This window comes from Acipenser ruthenus, chromosome 23 (genome assembly GCF_902713425.1).
Source record: "Acipenser ruthenus chromosome 23, fAciRut3.2 maternal haplotype, whole genome shotgun sequence".
NCBI classification, from domain to species: Eukaryota; Metazoa; Chordata; class Actinopteri; order Acipenseriformes; family Acipenseridae; genus Acipenser; species Acipenser ruthenus.
Window position 1 is genome coordinate 17,257,068 of NC_081211.1, and position 17,236 is coordinate 17,274,303.

Genomic DNA, 17,236 nt, shown 5'->3' on the forward strand with positions numbered 1-17,236 from the left:
ATGCGTAAACAGTAATCATTCTGTACTCACAGGAAGACCGCCCTAAACGATTTCCCATTCATTCTTTAAGGTAGTGCTAAACCACTACGGATGTAATACTGCTGCCGCCACAACATGATTTTGGCGCTGTTGTGCAGGTCTGTGCTAAACTTAATGTATTGAGTTGTGCAGATCTACCAAGAGATGGCACTAAAGAGCATGAAGCGTTTCGTCTGCTTCGGCTCAGTGAATTTTGCGAACCAAATGATTCAGAGACTTCACTTCCCTTCCCACCATCACTAATTGCACGAATGGTTGAGTGATTGGATGAAAGTGGGGTACAACCGGTTCTACTATACATACACAACTAAGACACCCACTTTCTTAGTGTGATCAAGAAGACTGCAGTCTGTAACCAATGTTACTTTGAATAGCAAGCCTATTTATCATACCAACACTACACACTGCAATTCTATTATTTTACAACACAAGGAAACCCCGCCAAAGCAGGGCATCAAAAAATTAGTTGCAACTCATAAATGTTCCTCTCCACGGAAATCTTTATTGAGATTTTACATTTTTTTACATTTACACCCATTCGTTTTTTCATTCATTTTACATTTCTTTTAAAGATGACATTCATGCATACAGACAGACATACATTTTGTTTTAAAAGCATTTAAAACACATTTAAAAACACCAAGACAACTGTGCTTTATACATGGTTAAAACAGCCACAGATTAAAATCGACATGAAAAAAACCTGTGCTGCTTTAAAAGTGACTGGAAAAAAAGAACCATCTATAAAAAACCAGTGCTTGTGAGGGCCGGGGAGTGCTCTCTAAAAAAGTTCAAAAGTGAACATAAAACTATAGATCTAAAACAGGGACAGGGGAAAAGGGACAGTGTATGAAACAGTGAGTTAAAATTCTAAAATTTTAAAACACTTAAAATGTAACTTTTAATAGTTGACATTAAAAATCTTTTAGATACGTAAATACAAAACAAAACCAAATAAAACATTCAAAATAAATCAAAAACAAGAGAGTCCATAAAACTGAAACAAAAAGACTACATAAAACCAGGGCACCGTTCAAAAACGGTCATGCCAGCTAAAAGGGGCGGAATGCTGGCATGACAAAATAAATAAAAGGCTTAGCGGTGTATAGTACAACCGGTTCTACTATACATACACAACTAAGACACCCACTTTCTTAGTGTGATCAAGAAGACTGCAGTCTGTAACAAATGTTACTTTGAATAGCACGCCCATTTATCATACCAACACTACACACTGCAATTCTATTATTTTACAACACAAGGAAGCCCCGCCAAAGCAGGGCATCAAAAAATTAGTTGAAACTCATAAATGTTCCTCTCCACGGAAATCTTTAGTAAAATACTCTTTTATTGAGATTTTACATTTTTTTACATTTACACCCATTCGTTTTTTCATTCATTTTACATCTTTTAAATCTTTAGTAAAATACTCTTTTATTGAGATTTTACATTTTTTTTACATTTACACCCATTCGTTTTTTCATTCATTTTACATTTCTTTTAAAGATGACATTCATGCATACAGACATACATTTTGTTTTAAAAGCATTTAAAATACATTTAAAAACACCAAGACAATTGTGCTTTGTACATGGTTAAAACAGACACAGATTAAAATCAACATGAAAAAAACCTGTGCTGTTTTAAAAGTGACTGGAAAAAAAGAACCATCTATAAAAAACCAGTGCTTGTGAGGGCCGGGGAGTGCTCTCTAAAAAGGTTCAAAAGTGAACATAAAACTAGATCTAAAACAGGGACAGGGGAAAAGGGACAGTGTATAAAACAGTGAGTTAAAATTCTAAAATTTTAAAACACTTAAAATGTAACTTTTAATAGTTTACATTAAAAATCTTAAAGATACATAAAACAAAACAAAACAAAATCAAATAAAACATTCAACGTAAATCAAATAAAAGTCCATAAAACTGAAACAAAAGACTACATAAAACCAGGGCACCGTTGAAAAACGGTCATGCCAGCTAAAAAGGGCGGAATGCTGGCATGACAAAATAAATAAAAGGCTTAGCGGTGCCCCGTAGTCCCGCTCCTAGGAGCTAGCGGTTCCAGTTTTTTCCTTTATTCCATCTTCACGTCCTGAAGTCCGGCGATCCTCCACTCCGCGCAGGCCTTGTCCTTCCCGAGGGTCCGGATGTCCAGAATTACAAAGTCCTTGATAAGAGTTTGTGCCCTTCTGGTCATGGTGATAGTGTCTAGCTCCTGCTTGTGATAGACACAGACGTTACGGCCTTCCCACAGGATCTGCTTGACAACATTGATGACACGCCAAACGCACTTAGCTGTGCTGGTAGTGATTCCTCCCGCAGGCCCATAGAGCACAGTCTCAGCGGTCATCTTGGCCGTGTCAGCAAACCTGTTTAGGAAGACAGAGACAGAGAGCCAGACACTGCCAGCCACATCACACTCCCAGAAGATATGGGCTGGTGTTTCTCTCTTGCGGCACTTTGCATAGGGGCATGTTTCTACTTGGGCTAGTCCCCTCCTGAACATGAACGCTCGAGTGGGGAGTGCACTGTGGACGGTGTTCCATGCTATATCCTTCTGGACATTACTGAGGCAGCTGTGAGACACATTCTCCCAGATTTTTTGGCTTTGGGTGAGGGAGAAAGTAGCTACTTTTTCAATTTCCTGGGAACCGGCAAGATATTTAGTTACAGCCTTGTATTCCCAGGAGGCCAATTTTGCTTTATCTAAGCCCAATTTATATATAGTGTCCCTTAAGGTTCTATAATACAATGGGGGGTCCCAGGAGTACGGCACGGTGTTATCAATAGTGCAGAGGCCCAAGGCCCTGAGACAGGTGGCAAAATAGAAACGATTCATGTAACATACCTTCCTGTCCAGGGCCTGGATGTTCTTGATAGTTTGCGTGAGCCCCTGCACTCGGGTGAGCTGCACAACGTCCGGGACCCCCTTACCTCCCTTCTTGTCGGCTTTACTCAGAGTGGCTCGCTTTACCCTCTCCATCTTGCTGCCCCAGATAAAGCGGTGGATAATGCGGTCCACCACTTTTTTGGTGGTCCTGTCTGGGGGAAAGATTTTTCCTACATAAGAGAGGATGGGGAACAGTATAGACTTGGTTATTAATACTCTACCCGTCATTGTTAAGGATCTTGTGCTCCATCCGCCAATCTTTTTACGGACCTGGTTAATGGCCGCCGTCCAGCTCTGGGCCCCCGAGCTATTGTTCTCGAAAATGAGGCCCAGAATCTTGATTTTGTCCTTTTTGACAGGGTACATGTCCGACAGTTCCCTATCTACCTGCCAATTTTTAGACACGTAGACTTCGCTCTTGGACTTATTAATCACTGCCCCGGTCGCCGTGCAGTACTTCTCAAGGATATTACTAATCCGAGGTACCGACGATGTGTTGGTGCAAATGAGTGACACATCGTCCATATATGCTGTTGTTTTGACCTGGACCCCGTTGGATCCAGGCAGCTGGAAACCAGTTATATTGGTATCCCTACGAATTGCCTGCAGGAGGGGTTCAATGCACACGACATATAGCAGTGGGGATAGTGGGCAACCCTGTCTGACCCCTGACTGGATAGATATTTTACCAGTCAGGTGCCTGTTCACCAAGACTCGGGTACTAATGTTTGTATAGATGGTTTTAACCCACTCCCTAAGTCCAGGAGCGAATTTCATCTGGTCCATCACTTTGTACATATATTCATGGCTTACCCTATCGAACGCCTTCTCCTGGTCAAGGTTGAACAGGCAGAGGGGATGGTTCCGTTCTCTAGAATAAGCCAGAATGTCCCTTGTTAACATTAAAATATCCGTGATGGACCTCCCTGGGACGCCACAAGCCTGGTCGGGGCCAATGACCAAAGGGAGGTGTACTTGTAGCCGGAGCATCAGAGCTTTGGCTAGTATCTTGTAATCCACGCAAAGGAGGCTGATTGGGCGCCAATTCCGTAGATCTTTAACTTCCCCTTTCTTATGAAGGAGAGTAATTACACTCTCCCGCATAGAAGGGCCCAACCGCTTCTCCCTGTAGACCGCTCTGTAGACCTCCGCTAAATGGACTTTTAGCGTGTCCCAAAAAAGATGGTAATACTCACCCGGGATGCCATCTGGACCTGGCGTCTTACCGGTGTTCATGGTCTTAACCGCCTGGGTGAGCTCCTCCAGCGTGAGTTCTGGGTCCTTCTCCTCCTCCTCGTCGTCCCGCACTGAGTCAGGCTCCAACTGGCTCAGGAACCACTCTATCAGGGTGTCATCTGTAGCTTTGATGTTATACAGGTCCCTATAGAAGTTCTCTACCACTTTTTTCACTCCCTCACTATCCTCTACTATCCTCCCCCTGCTGTCGAGCATGGAGGACATCAAGTGCCGCTTCTCCCTCGTTTTCTGGAAGAAGAAGCGAGTACACTTTTCGTCTTCCTCCATTTTTTGCACTTTTGCATTGTGCATGACCTTTCGTTGTTCCTCCCTACAAAGCACTGAAAGATCTAGCTTGGTCTGGGCTATCTCGTCGCTTACAGGGAACCCCCGAAGCTGAAGCAGGCTCAGACGCTGGAGGGCAGCATTCAGGTGTTTATATTTGGCCCTCCTTTCTTTTGCTTTCCTTTTGCCTGCTGCTATGAAATAACCCTTAGTTCTCATTTTGACCATCTCCCACCACTCTATAGGGGAGTTGAATAGGTCACGCAAAGTGGTCCACTCAACAAGCCTGCTCTTATAGGCTGCAGCTATGGAGGGGTCATCGAGTAAGGAGGTGTTTAATTTCCAGACCCCTGACCCCATCTGGGAGGTCTGAGGGACCTGCAATGTTACCTGCAGGAGCCTATGGTCAGAGAAGAAGACGGCCTGGGTGTCTACTGCCGTCTTCGTAAGGGAGCTGGTATGCAGGACGAGATCTATACGGGAGAAGGAGGTCCCAGATGAGCTCACCCAGGTAAAGGGAGGCACCAGGTCCTTACCTGCATCACACAGGGAGAAATCAAATATTACGGAGGACAAAACTCTACTAGAGCGGTCGTTGCGTGGCCTGCTCCGGTCTACGTCCCTCAGAGCACAATTGAAGTCACCTGACACGATGACGGGTACGTTCCCCAGCAGGAGTGGACGCAGCTGTGGAAAAAATTGAACTCTTTCGTTTTGGTTAGTGGGTGCGTAGACATTGACCAGTCTGAGGGGAGTGTTGTTGTATGTCACATCCACGCTCAGAATTCTACCAGGTTCTACCTCCCTGCTGCTGCGGGAGGTAATAAATGGGTTTTTAAACAGGATACCTACTCCGTCGGCTCTGGCTATGTTGGAGCCCGACCAGAAGGAGTCCCCCAGGGTCCAACTCTCCTTCAGGTCCCTATAATCAGGGCTCGACGAAATACCACACTCCTGCAGAAAGATGAGATCTGCTTTCAAGTTAGCTAGATAGTTTAATACATCAAATCTTTTTTGTGTCTCCCTGATGCTCCTGACATTAACAGACACACATATCAGGGCCATCAGGGTAGCTAACAAGAAAAGGAGTCGCTGCGTCCACCCCATAGCGACTATGATTGGGAGGTCGGGACACTCTTCCTACTCTTAGCTCTACGCTTGCTTCGAGGGGGCTTGGGCTTATTTGCAACTCCCATCACCCCTGAGAAGGTACTCACTGCTGCCTCGTCCAAGAAGGCACCGTCTTTATATGCACAGTACGTGGAGTTGTTGGGGCTATTCAACTCCCCACAAGGTAAGTCTGGTGGAACTTGCTCAGGGCCCCTCGGAACGTGTGGGTCAGCTTTGTCCTGGGGGGGGGTTATGACAGACAGCATTCTTTGGCTGTTACCGTCTGTTGAATTGGAGCTGTTAGCAGACTTCTGGCTTACCGCGTCCAGGGGTATTCCCATGTCCTCCAGTGCTGTATCTAGGAGGACCTCTAGGGGGCCCCTGGTTTTGCCCATACAAGGGAGGGGGTCAAGGATGCTTTGAAGGGAGGCCCTTCGCTTGAAGAGGGTCATTGCTACCGAGGTACTGCTGGTCAGGGAAGGTGTTGACCCCGACCTCTCCCTCGGTGCATTAGTGAACACCTCTTCTGCGAGGTGTGCTAGGGTTTGTGCCAACAACTGGGAAGGCTGGCTGGGGATGCCCTGGCTGGCTGCTACCTGCCCACTAGGCGGCAGTGTAGCCGTCCCACTCGCCTCCGTCTCTGCCTGCGAGGGCAAGACTGGGGACTTTGTGTGGACATTAGCTGGTTTTGGATCTATGGGGGCCACCTGCAACTTGCTGTCTTTGATCCTGATCTTCTTTCTTTTCCCCCCCTCGTCTCTACCCTTTCTTTTCCCCACCCTCTGCTGGTTCTTCACTCCCTTCCCCTCCTTCTCACTCTCACTTTCACTGTCGCTTTCGCTTTCCTCCCCCACGGACTCAATCCTTATGGCGTCATAACGAGAGCCGAGGGGGAGTGCTGGCGCTGAGAGGGCCCTACTCAGGGGGGGGCCGCTGCTGGGTCCGGGCTCCCTCCCTGCCTCGTGTTCTGCATCAGAGGAGCTACTGGAGGAGCTAGTGGAGTGGCTGTTGTACTCTCTCTCTGGGCTGGGGGAAGGGGTCCTCGTAAAACGGGACATGTCTCGGGGGCGGGGGGGTGAGGGGGGTGCTGGTGATGATGGTGGTGCTGGAGTCTGGGTCTTGGATGCTGTTGGTGGTGATGTGGACTGGTCTTTGTTACTTGCTCCCTCTTCCTGCTCAGGCCTAGGCTTGTTCGTGTTTGCCTTGCTGGCTCTGGCCATGTTGGCATAGGAAGAGGGGCAGTCCTTAAACAGGTGCCCCTTCTTTCCACACAAATTGCACTGCCTCTCTTCTCTGCAGTGGCTGGTCTCGTGGGGGGCGCCGCAGTTCCTGCACTTGACTACAGTACATGCGGCCGCCAGGTGTCCTAATTCCCCACATTTCCTGCAGAGTTTTGGCATCCCATTATAGAATACCAGCCCTCTGTTGGGCCCTAACACTATGGAGTTTGGAATGTGGCGGACGCCTCCAATGCCCGATGGATCAACATTGAGGCGTACCAGCCACTTTCTGGCTCCTGTCCAAACCCCATCTTCGTCTGTAATTTTCCTCCCTTCTGATGACACCCTCCCATAGCGGTTAAGCCATGTTGTAATATCATAGTCGCTAACAGCCTCATTGAAAAATTGGACAGTAACAACTTTCATTTCTCTGTCTGTCAGTGCATCCACACAAAATTCTTTGTATGGAGCGAGATATTTATTCTCCCCCCAAAAGGACCACATTTCTTGTAACTTTTGGGGGTTCCTAAAACTGACCTCAAACACTTCCTTAAGCCCTGGCAATTTCACCAAACAATTCAAGTCAGAAGGGGAAAAACCCATACCCCTCTGAAGAATGGTCCGGCTGAACTCCAGTCTCGTCAGTCCTGGTTCCGTTTCCTCTTGCTGGGTCCTTGTGAAGCGCACCGCATTGTGCCTCCTAGTCTCCTGGGTTGGCCGGAACGCCATCCTTCAGCTGGCTCCTCCGATTGGGGTGGGAGAAGCCTCTGGACGTCCGGGTTGTCTCTCTCTACGGAAAAGAAACAACGTAAGCAGCAAATCTGGGCAGTTGAAGGAACTATTACTTTAGTCCCTGAGGAGATGGTCGCCTCGCAAGAGGGACCCCCTCCCCAGGTGAACGGTGTCCTTCCCTGGCGGAGTAGGGGGCGCTGCTTGGCACCGAGACCACGTAGGAAGAATCGTGGCTGTGATGCCTCCTCGGGGTTGTTAGAAATGGATTTAATAAAGTAATTGTGTTGCTATTTTATTCTAATACAGTTGAAGTTCATGGAACAGAATTCAAGTTATAATTTGTTCCATTGTTTTATCTCTAACGCTACTAACACATCTAATAATACGCAGTTATAACCATTTTGTTTTTCTAATCACTTCACTGTTAAAGCACCAATGTGGTGGTGCTGTGTCGGGGGTCTTGCTGGTAGACATCGGCCCATATGAGTGTAACACTCGACCCAGTGTCCTCCAGCGCAGTGCAGGAGACCCCCTCTTTGCTGACCAGGACGCGACGGAAGTCCAGCACCGAGTCCTGCCTACAGTACCACCGCCATGGCCAAGTAACATGATAGTAACTGGAAGGTAAGGATTCTGTGAAGATTTATAATTTGAGAGCCTAGTTATTCCTGTGCTAAAAAAAAATTAAAAAAATCAGGGCCTGCCTTATGATTGCTATAATTGATATTAGTCCGGTTGAACACATTTTCTAGTAAAATCATAAATACTGTTTCAGGTGGCACTGCCTACGCAGCACAAACTTAGAAATCAGTCAGACTCGACTTAGAGTGAACGCATTGGTCGTAACAAGAAGTTACAACAAGCGCTGCTATCGCTATGATACATTTACGCTTGCATTTAAAAAAAATAAATACATAATTAACCCACGGGTTTTAACCGTACACAAATAAAATGCAACAAATGGAGACCACTGAAAAATAATAATACAGAAAAAAATAGCTGTTTCCGCCCGGTTTCGAACCGGGGACCTTTCGCGTGTGAGGCGAACGTGATAACCACTACACTACGGAAACTTCATGGAAGACAGCGCTCAAGCACTGAACACAGCAAGTGCTACAGGTCGCTGGTGATGCACGTGTTCATTTTCTAAGTACAGGCGTATTTTCACTAATAGTCTATACTTTTCAATGGGAAGAATATGTCTGTTTATCCCATTTAGTTGTAATAGCGTTAATTTGCCGTTCAACTTTCAAATAGTTGAGTTTTAGGTAAAACATACTGACTAAAAACATAACGACGCAGAATACGTAGTATAGTGATTATCACGTCCGCCTAACACGCATAACATACTCCCGACTTTTAAGAATGTGTTTGTTAACATTTATGTATTTAGCTTTTTCTATTTACAGAGCTGCCCCTTTCGTCATAGTCACGCCCCCTTAGTGACTCTCCATGGCCTCTCTTAAGTTTCTATTTTTTTTTTTTTTTTTTTTACAAAACACTTTATTTCAGTGAGGACAAACTGTTTTAGCAATACAAATAGTCTATAAAAATGATATTCTGAAATGTACAAAAGCACAGGTAAAATAATATAATATATAGTCAACACAACGAATAATACTGTAAATATGGTACGGCGGGTAAGGATTACGTATATAGGTATAGATATAAAAAAAAAAGCAAATATACATCATATCTGGTAAATAATTGTCAACTACATTTTGTGCGGAAAATATTTAAGGAGAGTTTTAAAAAAATAAAATAAAAAAATAAAACAACTTCTCCCCGTCGGGGAATTGAACCCCGGTCTCCCGCGTGACAGGCGGGGATACTGACCACTATACTAACGAGGAATGCGTAAACAGTAATCGTTCTGTACTCACAGGAAGACCGCCCTAAACGATTTCCCATTCATTCTTTAAGGTAGTGCTAAACCACTACGGATGTAATACTGCTGCCGCCACAACATGATTTTGGCGCTGTTGTGCAGGTCTGTGCTAAACTTAATGTATTGAGTTGTGCAGATCTACCAAGAGATGGCACTAAAGAGCATGAAGCGTTTCGTCTGCTTCGGCTCAGTGAATTTTGCGAACCAAATGATTCAGAGACTTCACTTCCCTTCCCACCATCACTAATTGCACGAATGGTTGAGTGATTGGATGAAAGTGGGGTACAACCGGTTCTACTATACATACACAACTAAGACACCCACTTTCTTAGTGTGATCAAGAAGACTGCAGTCTGTAACAAATGTTACTTTGAATAGCACGCCCATTTATCATACCAACACTACACACTGCAATTCTATTATTTTACAACACAAGGAAGCCCCGCCAAAGCAGGGCATCAAAAAATTAGTTGAAACTCATAAATGTTCCTCTCCACGGAAATCTTTAGTAAAATACTCTTTTATTGAGATTTTACATTTTTTACATTTACACCCATTCGTTTTTTCATTCATTTTACATTTCTTTTAAAGATGACATTCATGCATACAGACATACATTTTGTTTTAAAAGCATTTAAAACACATTTAAAAACACCAAGACAATTGTGCTTTGTACATGGTTAAAACAGACACAGATTAAAATCAACATGAAAAAAACCTGTGCTGTTTTAAAAGTGACTGGAAAAAAAGAACCATCTATAAAAAACCAGTGCTTGTGAGGGCCGGGGAGTGCTCTCTAAAAAAGTGAACATAAACCTAGATCTAAAACAGGGACAGGGGAAAAGGGACAGTGTATAAAACAGTGAGTTAAAATTCTAAAATTTTAAAACACTTAAAATGTAACTTTTAATAGTTTACATTAAAAATCTTAAAGATACATAAAACAAAACAAAACAAAATCAAATAAAACATTCAAATTAAATCAAAGGTCCATAAAACTGAAACAAAAAGACTACATAAAACCAGGGCACCGTTGAAAAACGGTCATGCCAGCTAAAAAGGGCGGAATGCTGGCATGACAAAATAAATAAAAGGCTTAGCGGTGCCCCGTAGTCCCGCTCCTAGGAGCTAGCGGTTCCAGTTTTTTCCTTTATTCCATCTTCACGTCCTGAAGTCCGGCGATCCTCCACTCCGCGCAGGCCTTGTCCTTCCCGAGGGTCCGGATGTCCAGAATTACAAAGTCCTTGATAAGAGTTTGTGCCCTTCTGGTCGTGGTGATAGTGTCTAGCTCCTGCTTGTGATAGACACAGACGTTACGGCCTTCCCACAGGATCTGCTTGACAACATTGATGACACGCCAAACGCACTTAGCTGTGCTGGTAGTGATTCCTCCCGCAGGCCCATAGAGCACAGTCTCAGCGGTCATCTTGGCCGTGTCAGCAAACCTGTTTAGGAAGACAGAGACAGAGAGCCAGACACTGCCAGCCACATCACACTCCCAGAAGATATGGGCTGGTGTTTCTCTCTTGCGGCACTTTGCATAGGGGCATGTTTCTACTTGGGCTAGTCCCCTCCTGAACATGAACGCTCGAGTGGGGAGTGCACTGTGGACGGTGTTCCATGCTATATCCTTCTGGACATTACTGAGGCAGCTGTGAGACACATTCTCCCAGATTTTTTGGCTTTGGGTGAGGGAGAAAGTAGCTACTTTTTCAATTTCCTGGGAACCGGCAAGATATTTAGTTACAGCCTTGTATTCCCAGGAGGCCAATTTTGCTTTTATCTAAGCCCAATTTATATATAGTGTCCCTTAAGGTTCTATAATACAATGGGGGGTCCCAGGAGTACGGCACGGTGTTATCAATAGTGCAGAGGCCCAAGGCCCTGAGACAGGTGGCAAAATAGAAACGATTCATGTAACATACCTTCCTGTCCAGGGCCTGGATGTTCTTGATAGTTTGCGTGAGCCCCTGCACTCGGGTGAGCTGCACAACGTCCGGGACCCCCTTACCTCCCTTCTTGTCGGCTTTACTCAGGGTGGCTCGCTTTACCCTCTCCATCTTGCTGCCCCAGATAAAGCGGTGGATAATGCGGTCCACCACTTTTTTGGTGGTCCTGTCTGGGGGAAAGATTTTTCCTACATAAGAGAGGATGGGGAACAGTATAGACTTGGTTATTAATACTCTACCCGTCATTGTTAAGGATCTTGTGCTCCATCCGCCAATCTTTTTACGGACCTGGTTAATGGCCGCCGTCCAGCTCTGGGCCCCCGAGCTATTGTTCTCGAAAATGAGGCCCAGAATCTTGATTTTGTCCTTTTTGACAGGGTACATGTCCGACAGTTCCCTATCTACCTGCCAATTTTTAGACACGTAGACTTCGCTCTTGGACTTATTAATCACTGCCCCGGTCGCTGTGCAGTACTTCTCAAGGATATTACTAATCCGAGGTACCGACGATGTGTTGGTGCAAATGAGTGACACATCGTCCATATATGCTGTTGTTTTGACCTGGACCCCGTTGGATCCAGGCAGCTGGAAACCAGTTATATTGGTATCCCTACGAATTGCCTGCAGGAGGGGTTCAATGCACACGACATATAGCAGTGGGGATAGTGGGCAACCCTGTCTGACCCCTGACTGGATAGATATTTTACCAGTCAGGTGCCTGTTCACCAAGACTCGGGTACTAATGTTGTATATATGGTTTTAACCCACTCCCTAAGTCCAGGAGCGAATTTCATCTGGTCCATCACTTTGTACATATATTCATGGCTTACCCTATCGAACGCCTTCTCCTGGTCAAGGTTGAACAGGCAGAGGGGATGGTTCCGTTCTCTAGAATAAGCCAGAATGTCCCTTGTTAACATTAAAATATCCGTGATGGACCTCCCTGGGACGCCACAAGCCTGGTCGGGGCCAATGACCAAAGGGAGGTGTACTTGTAGCCGGAGCATCAGAGCTTTGGCTAGTATCTTGTAATCCACGCAAAGGAGGCTGATTGGGCGCCAATTCCGTAGATCTTTAACTTCCCCTTTCTTATGAAGGAGAGTAATTACACTCTCCCGCATAGAAGGGCCCAACCGCTTCTCCCTGTAGACCGCTCTGTAGACCTCCGCTAAATGGACTTTTAGCGTGTCCCAAAAAAGATGGTAATACTCACCCGGGATGCCATCTGGACCTGGCGTCTTACCGGTGTTCATGGTCTTAACCGCCTGGGTGAGCTCCTCCAGCGTGAGTTCTGGGTCCTTCTCCTCCTCCTCCTCGTCCCGCACTGAGTCAGGCTCCAACTGGCTCAGGAACCACTCTATCAGGGTGTCATCTGTAGCTTTGATGTTATATAGGTCCCTATAGAAGTTCTCTACCACTTTTTTCACTCCCTCACTATCCTCTACTATCCTCCCCCTGCTGTCGAGCATGGAGGACATCAAGTGCCGCTTCTCCCTCGTTTTCTGGAAGAAGAAGCGAGTACACTTTTCGTCTTCCTCCATTTTTTGCACTTTTGCATTGTGCATGACCTTTCGTTGTTCCTCCCTACAAAGCACTGAAAGATCTAGCTTGGTCTGGGCTATCTCGTCGCTTACAGGGAACCCCCGAAGCTGAAGCAGGCTCAGACGCTGGAGGGCAGCATTCAGGTGTTTATATTTGGCCCTCCTTTCTTTTGCTTTCCTCTTGCCTGCTGCTATGAAATAACCCTTAGTTCTCATTTTGACCATCTCCCACCACTCTATAGGGGAGTTGAATAGGTCACGCAAAGTGGTCCACTCAACAAGCCTGCTCTTATAGGCTGCAGCTATGGAGGGGTCATCGAGTAAGGAGGTGTTTAATTTCCAAACCCCTGACCCCATCTGGGAGGTCTGAGGGACCTGCAATGTTACCTGCAGGAGCCTATGGTCAGAGAAGAAGACGGCCTGGGTGTCTACTGCCGTCCTCGTAAGGGAGCTGGTATGCAGGACGAGATCTATACGCGAGAATGAGGTCCCAGACGAGCTCACCCAGGTAAAGGGAGGCACCAGGTCCTTACCTGCATCACACAGGGAGAAATCAGATATTACGGAGGACAAAACTCTACTAGAGCGGTCGTTGCGTGGCCTGCTCCGGTCTACGTCCCTCAGAGCACAATTGAAGTCACCTGACACGATGACGGGTACGTTCCCCAGCAGGAGTGGACGCAGCTGTGGAAAAAATTGAACTCTTTCGTTTTGGTTAGTGGGTGCGTAGACATTGACCAGTCTGAGGGGAGTGTTGTTGTATGTCACATCCACGCTCAGAATTCTACCAGGTTCTACCTCCCTGCTGCTGCGGGAGGTAATAAATGGGTTTTTAAACAGGATACCTACTCCGTCGACTCTGGCTATGTTGGAGCCCGACCAGAAGGAGTCCCCCAGGGTCCAACTCTCCTTCAGGTCCCTATAATCAGGGCTCGACGAAATACCACACAGAAATCTTTAGTAAAATACTCTTTTATTGAGATTTTACATTTTTTACATTTACACCCATTTGTTTTTTCATTCATTTTACATTTCTTTTAAAGATGACATTCATGCATACAGACATACATTTTGTTTTAAAAGCATTTAAAACACATTTAAAAACACCAAGACAACTGTGCTTTGTACATGGTTAAAACAGACACAGATTAAAATCAACATGAAAAAAACTTGTGCTGTTTTAAAAGTGACTGGAAAAAAAGAACCATCTATAAAAAAACCAGTGCTTGTGGAGGGCCGGGGAGTGCTCTCTAAAAGTTCAAAAGTGAACATAAAACTATAGATCTAAAACAGGGACAGGGGAAAAGGGACAGTGTATGAAACAGTGAGTTAAAATTCTAAAATTTTAAAACACTTAAAATGTAACTTTTAATAGTTTACATTAAAAATCTTAAAGATACATAAAACAAAACAAAACAAAATCAAATAAAACATTCAACATAAATCAAATAAAAGTCCATAAAACTGAAACAAAAAGACTACATAAAACCAGGGCACCGTTGAAAAACGGTCATGCCAGCTAAAAAGGGCGGAATGCTGGCATGACAAAATAAATAAAAGGCTTAGCGGTGCCCCGTAGTCCCGCTCCTAGGAGCTAGCGGTTCCAGTTTTTTCCTTTATTCCATCTTCACGTCCTGAAGTCCGGCGATCCTCCACTCCGCGCAGGCCTTGTCCTTCCCGAGGGTCCGGATGTCCAGAATTACAAAGTCCTTGATAAGAGTTTGTGCCCTTCTGGTCGTGGTGATAGTGTCTAGCTCCTGCTTGTGATAGACACAGACGTTACGGCCTTCCCACAGGATCTGCTTGACAACATTGATGACACGCCAAACGCACTTAGCTGTGCTGGTAGTGATTCCTCCCGCAGGCCCATAGAGCACAGTCTCAGCGGTCATCTTGGCCGTGTCAGCAAACCTGTTTAGGAAGACAGAGACAGAGAGCCAGACACTGCCAGCCACATCACACTCCCAGAAGATATGGGCTGGTGTTTCTCTCTTGCGGCACTTTGCATAGGGGCATGTTTCTACTTGGGCTAGTCCCCTCCTGAACATGAACGCTCGAGTGGGGAGTGCACTGTGGACGGTGTTCCATGCTATATCCTTCTGGACATTACTGAGGCAGCTGTGAGACACATTCTCCCAGATTTTTTGGCTTTGGGTGAGGGAGAAAGTAGCTACTTTTTCAATTTCCTGGGAACCGGCAAGATATTTAGTTACAGCCTTGTATTCCCAGGAGGCCAATTTTGCTTTATCTAAGCCCAATTTATATATAGTGTCCCTTAAGGTTCTATAATACAATGGGGGGTCCCAGGAGTACGGCACGGTGTTATCAATAGTGCAGAGGCCCAAGGCCCTGAGACAGGTGGCAAAATAGAAACGATTCATGTAACATACCTTCCTGTCCAGGGCCTGGATGTTCTTGATAGTTTGCGTGAGCCCCTGCACTCGGGTGAGCTGCACAACGTCCGGGACCCCCTTACCTCCCTTCTTGTCGGCTTTACTCAGGGTGGCTCGCTTTACCCTCTCCATCTTGCTGCCCCAGATAAAGCGGTGGATAATGCGGTCCACCACTTTTTTGGTGGTCCTGTCTGGGGGAAAGATTTTTCCTACATAAGAGAGGATGGGGAACAGTATAGACTTGGTTATTAATACTCTACCCGTCATTGTTAAGGATCTTGTGCTCCATCCGCCAATCTTTTTACGGACCTGGTTAATGGCCGCCGTCCAGCTCTGGGCCCCCGAGCTATTGTTCTCGAAAATGAGGCCCAGAATCTTGATTTTGTCCTTTTTGACAGGGTACATGTCCGACAGTTCCCTATCTACCTGCCAATTTTTAGACACGTAGACTTCGCTCTTGGACTTATTAATCACTGCCCCGGTCGCTGTGCAGTACTTCTCAAGGATATTACTAATCCGAGGTACCGACGATGTGTTGGTGCAAATGAGTGACACATCGTCCATATATGCTGTTGTTTTGACCTGGACCCCGTTGGATCCAGGCAGCTGGAAACCAGTTATATTGGTATCCCTACGAATTGCCTGCAGGAGGGGTTCAATGCACACGACATATAGCAGTGGGGATAGTGGGCAACCCTGTCTGACCCCTGACTGGATAGATATTTTACCAGTCAGGTGCCTGTTCACCAAGACTCGGGTACTAATGTTGTATATATGGTTTTAACCCACTCCCTAAGTCCAGGAGCGAATTTCATCTGGTCCATCACTTTGTACATATATTCATGGCTTACCCTATCGAACGCCTTCTCCTGGTCAAGGTTGAACAGGCAGAGGGGATGGTTCCGTTCTCTAGAATAAGCCAGAATGTCCCTTGTTAACATTAAAATATCCGTGATGGACCTCCCTGGGACGCCACAAGCCTGGTCGGGGCCAATGACCAAAGGGAGGTGTACTTGTAGCCGGAGCATCAGAGCTTTGGCTAGTATCTTGTAATCCACGCAAAGGAGGCTGATTGGGCGCCAATTCCGTAGATCTTTAACTTCCCCTTTCTTATGAAGGAGAGTAATTACACTCTCCCGCATAGAAGGGCCCAACCGCTTCTCCCTGTAGACCGCTCTGTAGACCTCCGCTAAATGGACTTTTAGCGTGTCCCAAAAAAGATGGTAATACTCACCCGGGATGCCATCTGGACCTGGCGTCTTACCGGTGTTCATGGTCTTAACCGCCTGGGTGAGCTCCTCCAGCGTGAGTTCTGGGTCCTTCTCCTCCTCCTCCTCGTCCCGCACTGAGTCAGGCTCCAACTGGCTCAGGAACCACTCTATCAGGGTGTCATCTGTAGCTTTGATGTTATATAGGTCCCTATAGAAGTTCTCTACCACTTTTTTCACTCCCTCACTATCCTCTACTATCCTCCCCCTGCTGTCGAGCATGGAGGACATCAAGTGCCGCTTCTCCCTCGTTTTCTGGAAGAAGAAGCGAGTACACTTTTCGTCTTCCTCCATTTTTTGCACTTTTGCATTGTGCATGACCTTTCGTTGTTCCTCCCTACAAAGCACTGAAAGATCTAGCTTGGTCTGGGCTATCTCGTCGCTTACAGGGAACCCCCGAAGCTGAAGCAGGCTCAGACGCTGGAGGGCAGCATTCAGGTGTTTATATTTGGCCCTCCTTTCTTTTGCTTTCCTCTTGCCTGCTGCTATGAAATAACCCTTAGTTCTCATTTTGACCATCTCCCACCACTCTATAGGGGAGTTGAATAGGTCACGCAAAGTGGTCCACTCAACAAGCCTGCTCTTATAGGCTGCAGCTATGGAGGGGTCATCGAGTAAGGAGGTGTTTAATTTCCAAACCCCTGACCCCATCTGGGAGGTCTGAGGGACCTGCAATGTTACCT

The 17,236-nt window shown here is 46.1% G+C and overlaps 2 non-coding genes across 2 annotated transcripts; both read right to left on the bottom strand.

Annotated features, from left to right (window-relative positions):
* Positions 1-8,514: 8,514 nt before the first annotated feature.
* On the bottom strand, positions 8,515-8,587 carry trnav-cac (transfer RNA valine (anticodon CAC)). Its single transcript has one exon. It is a non-coding gene; the product is annotated as a tRNA-Val (tRNA).
* Positions 8,588-9,295: 708 nt separating this feature from the next.
* Positions 9,296-9,367, bottom strand: trnad-guc (transfer RNA aspartic acid (anticodon GUC)). The gene has a single exon. It is a non-coding gene; the product is annotated as a tRNA-Asp (tRNA).
* Positions 9,368-17,236: the final 7,869 nt, after the last annotated feature.